The sequence below is a fragment of the Chiloscyllium plagiosum genome, chromosome 4, assembly GCF_004010195.1.
Source record: "Chiloscyllium plagiosum isolate BGI_BamShark_2017 chromosome 4, ASM401019v2, whole genome shotgun sequence".
Lineage (NCBI taxonomy): Eukaryota > Metazoa > Chordata > Chondrichthyes > Orectolobiformes > Hemiscylliidae > Chiloscyllium > Chiloscyllium plagiosum.
In genome coordinates, this window is record NC_057713.1 from 87,577,754 (window position 1) to 87,586,129 (window position 8,376).

General features: G+C 39.2%; 1 long non-coding RNA gene across 1 annotated transcript in view; it reads right to left on the reverse strand.

Annotated features, from left to right (window-relative positions):
- Positions 1 to 876: 876 nt before the first annotated feature.
- LOC122549581 overlaps positions 877 to 8,376 on the reverse strand; it is a 55,716-nt gene continuing 48,216 nt past the window's right edge. The window contains exon 4 of the long non-coding RNA XR_006311591.1: positions 877 to 1,176. This is a non-coding gene — a long non-coding RNA (uncharacterized LOC122549581). The remainder of the gene's footprint in view (positions 1,177 to 8,376) is intronic.

An 8,376-nucleotide genomic window follows, 5' to 3' on the forward strand; every position in this document is an offset into this window, starting at 1 on the left:
ACATTGATGAGCAGGAGAAAGTGAGGACTGCAGATGCTGGAGATCAGAGCTGAAAATGTGTTGCTGGAAAAGCGCAGCAGGTCACCAACCACAAGGGATGAACTCAGATTTCTCCAGTTTCCTCATTTCCCCTCCCCCCACCTTGTCTCAGTCAAATCCCTCGAACTCAGCACCGCCTTCCTAACCTGCAATCTTCTTCCTGACCTCTCCGCCCCCACCCCACTCCGGCCTATCACCCTCACCTTGACCTCTTTCCACCTATCACATTTCCAACGTCCCTCCCCCAAGTCCCTCCTCCCTACCTTTTATCTTAGCCTGCTGGACACACTTTCCTCATTCCTGAAGAAGGGCTCATGCCCAAAACGTTGATTCTCCTGCTCCTTGGATGCTCATTGATGAGCAGGGCCTAGAAGTGACTGACCAGACATCTGACTGCTATCTTTGTAGCTACCCAAATAATAATACATGATTCCCCTGACTGCTTGTGATGGCCAAGAGGACTGACCATCGCTCACTCCCCAGATTTAGTCGGACAGATCTCTAACTGTAAGTGGCCCAAGCAGATGAATTGACATGGCCAAGTCCCTGAATATGTTCAGACTGTGCCTGTGACTAATGGTACCAGGACACCCTGACAGTCAGTGATCTTTCCCCCAACAGGGCCCCCTTGGGGTCTAGCACCAAAGAACATTGGGTTGAATAAATGTGTTGACCACACAGGCAGCTGGTACATGCTGTAGGTGTTAGATTAACATTTCAATATTCCGCAAAGTAAGACACCCTCACACACCCAGATAGATTCCAACTGAATAGCATGATAAGCAGTCCATCTGTTTGTCTTTATTAAACAGCATGGCAAACTGATAGCCTTTGGTTATCTTACTGAAGTGACAACATTTTCACAGCATGGCCAGGCAATGCAAGGTTTGGATGCTGTGAACATACAGATAGGCACAAAATGAGTGAACACCAAGACAGCCAGTTAGCAACATTCCCTGTAAGCTACACAGGCTTAGGCAAACGCAATAGCTCCAAAGTTCCATACACAGCAATCGCCACATCAATGTGGATCACAGTATTGACTTCCAGTTCCAGAAGTTGTCGCTGAACATGGTCCATACAGAAGACAAAGACGTTAAATGCTACGCTGCCCTGGAATGCAATCTGGTCCAATCCCTGTGTGCAATTCAATATTTCATTTTAGAAATCTACTTGCAAACATTTACAATAGCAACTTGCATAAACATGTAAAGATCACATTGTTCCAATACATAAATCTGATCACTCAAAATGCTGTCAGTGAAACATTTATAAGTCATTATTTTCTCAGTTAATATTACTTCCAATGCCCCAAATAGTTTGCAAAAAAGTATATTTGTCATAACAGCAGAAATTTTATTGTATCTTTTAATATATGTATGAAAGTTTTTCCAAGGAGACCTCAATCTATCTCAAACGTGTCGACTCTTATTTCATGCTTTTACCAGCTGTGGTGGTGATGCTGTTTATTAAAGACAGGATACAATAGTCTTGAGCATGCACAATTTTCCAGCACACCTCAGTAGCATTTAAGCCAGCCAAACAAAATAATCCTCTCCCATGTTTCTTGAAAAAAACTATCTTTTTTTTTTGGAAAATGATTTTATAAAGAACATTTCAGAGTCATTTCGAAATCTGCATGGGGTAAAACTTTGCCTGTGCTGCTCCTGACACTGTAGGGAGCCCATATCACAAAATGGCACACTCCCAGTCTGCAGTTTCACTCTATCAGTGAATGGAAATTCATGGGTAGAGCTTGTACATCTTTCAGATCTGCCCTCTCATGGCATACTAGAATTCCTATCCCCAGTATTAATTCAATCATGTCTTACACTGTCACAGTTTACTCACAAAGATTTATTCCAGCCTTTATAAGTGATCCCTTTTATTTATCAGATTCTCAGCGTTTGTTATCTTATGTTTAATTTGGTTTTGCACAGATTTAGGATTTCTCTGCTTAGTGTGGATGAAATATGTGTCCCCTGTTATGAATCACATCCTGCATATTATTATGTCAAATGCCAGATCTCTCCTTCTTCAAACAATAAATTATTATAACTATCTATTGCTTCTCTCCTAGTCATTGTTATGCTTTTAGCTTTTTTTTCATTATAGCTGCTAAATGTTCTTCCAGTATCTTAAATTAGTTTCTGAAAAGCATCCAGTCAGATTAAAAATTAAGTAGAAGTGGCAATTTATCCATGTTTATATGTTTTTTGTTCTATTTGCAAAGCTTTCTTTGTAAAGTGGCTATTATGATTCGTCACTACTGCTGTTCCCAATTCCCTGTTGACATCATTGTTGGGTGGGGATTGGGGCATTCACTTATATTTGGTGATGCTGTGTAATTTATTGACAGTTAAAAAAAATTAGGATATAAAATAGGTTAGTGATTTACTGTCTTCCGCTTTTCATTACTGACAGGACAAGGCAGTGTTCAACTGGCACTCTCCCATTGTTCATCAATAAAATCTAAAAATAAAATAGGAGTCCGGTAGTTGGTTCATGGTCTCTCAGTGGGAGCATATCTAATACTGTACTGAATCCACTTTAGCCAATACTTGCTTAAAATCATACACTAGCCATTAAATTCATATAAATGAGAATGTTGTGTTTCCTAAGCATTCAAGTATTTTAGCCAACTATTTCTTATTTCCTCTATCAAGTGTCCTTTCAACTCATAATTCTGTTATTCATTGGACAATGATTGGAAACCATCATTGGCCTTCCAATCAGATTATGTCTCTAAGCAAATGAGATACATCAAGAATTCCAAAAATGGCTGTAAATGATCATGAAAATTTATACATTAAATAGCCACTAGTAATTATGTTGGCAGTCCCTTGCTGAAAATTCGTCTGGTTACCTATCCAAGTGCTGCTAAATATGACTTCAGTAAGGACGTGGAAGACTGCTGAGCCACCAATGAGGGCATTTCATCTGACCATACATGGTGACCTCAAGAGACCAAGAACCAAGCTCCAGATGGCAGCACTTCAGCCGCTGCTTGAGTACTTTGTCCCAGTCAGCTTTTCGGCATTGGGATAAGAAATGACTGAGGGCTTGATGGAGAAAAAGACAGCAGATGTGACATGACTGAGATGAAGAAATCATACGTCCTGTACTTCCATTTTGTAATTGGTAGAATCGAGTCAGGGACCATTCTGCCATCATTCTGGTGCCAGTAACTTGAAAGATCTAACTAACTCAATGTAATCCTCAGCTTTCTGTAAACATCTTATTTTTATGCATTCATTCAACACCCTTTCAAAAATGGCCTTTGATTCTGTTTCCACTTCCTTTTCAAGTGGTGCATTCCATATCACAACTCATAATGTAAGGAAATGTTATTCTCATTTTTCCTTCTGAATTTTTCCCAATTGTCTTGACTCTGCACCCTGAGGCTTCTTACAAGTGTAGCTGTTTCTCCCTATTACTTTAACATAATGCCTCATAATTTCAAGCACGTGAGAAATAAGACCAATGTCAACAAACCTCTTTAGTTTTTAAAGCATACAAGTGTTTTTCATCACAGGATTCTGGTTCTGGAATCCTATTATAAAATGATACCATGGGGAAGTGAACTATGAACTAAACAGGGCCTTATTTCATAAATAGCAGCACTCTCTGGAAAATGAAAAATAAAACTTCCCAATCAGTGACTTATTATGTCCCTGTAATGCAAATATTGTATATTAGAATATTGCAGATCAAATATAGAGCCTAATTCAATCAGATTGTAGAACTTACTGATGTGAATATATGGCAAAATGGGACAAAAATGGAATTCAAAACAGTTGGAATGTCATGATGGAATTTTTTATGTGAGTAGTTATGCAACACTTTTTTTATTAACATTTTTTAAAATTATCATCAGAAATGTCTACGAATACTAATGGTGCAGGCATTTTAAACTACTTAGCTCAGACTGTGATATAAAGCAGGGCATGACAGACATTTACAACTTAGCTTTTATATAATGGGTAGAATCTTTCAGGCCTACCCAATACGTTTAAAAGGATGGGCACAGGAATTTCATTCGGTACGAGGCAGCAATCCAGTTTGCCAACAGTATTTTGGGGATTTGGTATTAGGGTCTCAGAACCTTTCAGTCAGATCAGCTTTTCTGGTCTTCAAGGTTGGGAATCTGTTTTGTATTCATTAATGTGTTATGAATACTCATTAACGCTCCAACCTGCAGGAATTACATACAAAATTGCAATCTTATCATACAGAAATTAGAAACACATGCATTCAGCTCTGCTGAGTACAGATTTCTTCGGTTTCTTCAGAACCAAACTGTTGCTTTGTTCAAACACTTAAAATGTAAAGGATGAAGACTGTGTGGATCAACCATCTCAAGAAAATTTTCAGTGCTCCTACTCCTTGGTGTTAAACTCTCACAGATTACAAAATCCTGTCTAAGGTCATCACCAACTGGGTCAGGTTTGCTCTGGAAACATTGATATACAATTAAATCTTAAATAAATAATAACCAAAATTTAACAAAAGAAAAATACCGAGAGGAAAAAAACCAAAACTCAACTAACTACTAACTAACCTACAACTAACCAGAGTGTATAATTAAGTCTCTTACATTATTCATATAAGAGAAAGAAAAAAAAACAATGGATAACATTGGATTGGATAGTGAGATACATGCTCGGAATGTGTTAACATCAAATGTAACAAAACCCGTATTCGTGCGGGATTCCTCTCCCAAGGGGCCCCGGACCAGCCAGATTCACAATCTCAATTAAATAAAAGTCCCTGTTAGGATGGCCGAAATATCTGTATTGATATAATTCAAGAAGGGCTGCCATATTTTATGAAATAATTCGGTCTTTCAGTGCACCATATTTGTAAGGAAGTCATAATTAATCTGTGCCAATTTGAAAGTCCAGGGAGCCCTCAGCCACCCAGTTTACCAAGATATTTTTACTTGCACAGAAAGAGAGAATAGAAAATAATCTCTTTCCATGCATATCCAGGGAGGGTAAGTTCGAAAAGCCCAAAAGGAGAGATACAGGGTCCACTTTAATTTCTGTTCCTAAAATTTCTATCAGGATACTTGCTACTTTAGTCCAGTATCTACGGATCTTATGACAGGTCCATAGGCAATGTACAAGAGTGCCCACCTCTATTTTACATTTGGGACACATTGGAGATGCTCCTGCCTTAAATTTTGCCAATCGATCCAGTGCTATATGGGCCCTATGAAGTATCTTCAGCTGGATAGCATGAGTTCTGTTGCAGATGGTGATTCTTCTGGCGTTTTCCCAAATGTCATTCCATGTTTCTATAGAGATTTCTAGTACCAAATCCTGATCCCATGTTTTAAGCAGATTGTCCATATCTCCCGATACTTCATCATGTAGTAAATGATAAATAGTGCTGACGGAAGATACCCCCATTGGCCATAGCACTCTACATTCGCTATCTGATTTATAAAGACTATTTAATAGCGTAGTGTTTTTCTGTATATAATCTCGAATTTGGAAGTATCGAAAGAGGTCTCCATTAGGTAATCCGAATTTCTGACGCAGCTGTTCAAAAGACATCAGGACCCCTTCTTTAAATAGGTCCCCTAAACATGAGATACCCCTGGATCTCCAGAGTTTAAAAGTGGAATCTGTAACCCCCTGGTTGAAATCCCCATGCTCCCACTATCGGAGTATAGAGGGCTGTTTTATGTGAGTTGCCCCCATTTTGCCGCATTATATTCCAAGCTTTAATTGTGTTTAGTAGTATCGGGTTTTTACAGTGGTCCATAATGATTTTCCTCTTGTCTGAAAATAAAAGGTTAATAAGTGGGCATTTTACTTGAGAAGTCTCGATGTCCAGCCAGATTGATTGCGGGTCAGACAAGACCCAATCAGCTATGTAACTTAATAGGGAACTTAACTGATATTTCCTAAAATCTGTGAAGTCCAATCCTCCCCTTGCCTGTGGAAGCTGTAGCTTCTTCAGCTTAATGAGGGGCCGTCTATGATTCCAGATAAAGGAACCCAACCAGCCATATAATTTACGTAGTGCCAGCCTCAGCAGCATCACCGGAAGCATTCCCATAGGGCATAGGAGATGGGGCAGGACACTCATTTTAATTAGTGCTATTCTACCCAGCCAGGAAATTGTAAGGTTTCCCCATCGCTGAAGGTCCTGCCTTATCCTTTCCAGTAAATGCACAAAGTTGGCCTTGTATTCGATTCTCCTGTTCCCTGAATGCTGCCTGACCTGCTGCGCTTTTCCAGCAACAAATTTTTAACTCTGATCTCCAGCATCTGCAGACTTCACTTTCTCCTTGTATAACTGACCAAATACTGGGGCAATAAAAATGCCTAAATATAAGAAACCCTCCAGGGACCAACGAAAGGGAAAGTGGGATCCGTCCACTAAGTGGGTATCATAGCAAGGCCACCCATTGGCATAGCCTCCGATTTTGAGAAGTTAATTTTATAGCCTGAGAATGCACTAAATGTATTAATAACTTGGATTAAGCGAGGCACAGATATCAGAGGATTACTGAGGAATAGAAGAACATCATCTGCATAAATCTGGTAATTTTATGTTAACCTGTACCAATCCTCAGGGCCGTTATATTAGGATCAGCCAGTATAGCTTCTGCTAGTGGTTCAATTATTAGCGTAAATAACAATGGCGAGAGAGGACACCCCTGACGGCAGCCCCTATCCACACTGAAGCTATCCGAGCCTAATCCATTGGTAACCACAACTGCTTTGGGATCACTATACAATGTTGAGACCCATTTGGTAAACTCTCTTCCAACGCCAAACCTTTCCAAATGTGTAAAACAAATATGACCATTCAATCCTATCGAATGCCTTTTCCGCGTCTAATGAGACTACTACTCCTGGTATCTTTCCCTGATGGCAGGCTTGAATCATATTCAAAACCCTTCTAATATTATTGGATGATCTACAGCCCTTAATAAACCCCGTATGATCCTCCTTTATGATATGTGGCAATACCCTTTCTAGTCTCAATGCTAACGTTTTAGAAAGGATTTTAAAATCTACATTTAGCAAGGATATTGGTCTATATGATGTACAATCTTCTGGGTCCTTTCCTTTTTGAAGGATAAGAGAGATATTTGCCTCTTTCAACGAAGGTGGGAGACAGCCCTGACTGTATGCGTAGTTATACATGTCCATAAGTGGACCAGCCAATATTCCTGTAAATTCTTTATAGAATTCAGCTTGAAAGCTATCTGGGCCAGGTGCCTTACCACTCTGAAGTTACCTGATTGCAAGTATTTCTTGGACTGTTAGAGGAACACTTAAGACCGATACCTGTTCCGGAGTTAGGTCTGGAAAGGTCAAATTTTTTTTAAAATGATTGTATCCTCCTAGTCCTGTCTTCACAATCCTGCGATTTATATAAGTCAGAATAAAATTTTCGAAAGATTGTGTTAATCCTTTTATGATCATGAGTCAAAATACCCGTACTTTCCTTGATAGACATGATAGTTTGAGGGGCCTTTTTTTCTTTGCAAGAAATGCTAAGTATCTACCCGGTTTGTCGCCAAATTCATATAAACTTTATTTTGCAAATAATATTTCCCTCTTAGCCGTTTGGGTAAGCGTAGTGTTTAGAGCTGTCCTAAGGGCCGTAATCCTTTGCAATTTGATAATAGAAGGTTTATCAATGTATACTGTTTCAGCTGCTTTTAAGCGAGCTTCGAGCAGACACTGTTGTTCTCCCTTTAACTTTTTTTGGGTCGCTGAGTATGAGATGATCAAACCTCGCGCGTAAGCTTTGATGGTCTCCCACATCATTGATGGGTTGCTAGCTGTACCTAAATAATTTCTAAAAAGGTTTTACATTCTTGCGAGAAGTACTTTACAAATTTACTATCTTTCATCAGAAAGGGTCCATATGCCAATGCCGGGGAGATGTCTCATTGTTCCTCGCTTTGATTTCCATATATACAGCAGCGTGATCGGAAATTACTATACTACCTATTTTACAGGATGATATGGAATTTTAAAAAAAACGAGGGGCAAAAAACATATCAATTCTGGTATGACATTTATGTGGATTGGAGTAAAAAGAAAACTTTCTGCCCTGTGGATGAAGACATCGCCATACAGCTACTAATCCTAATTCTTTGTTCAAATCCACCAATTGTCTAGATCTGGGAGATACTCCTGCAGTACTCTTGAGAATCCTATCTATTTCCGGATCCATAATACAATTAAAATCTCCCCCTATAATTGTATGACGGGCACCGAGAGCCATCAATTTTGAGAATGCTTCTGTTATAAATTTAAAAGGATGTGCCGGGGGACAATACAAATTTAAAATCCCATATTCCTC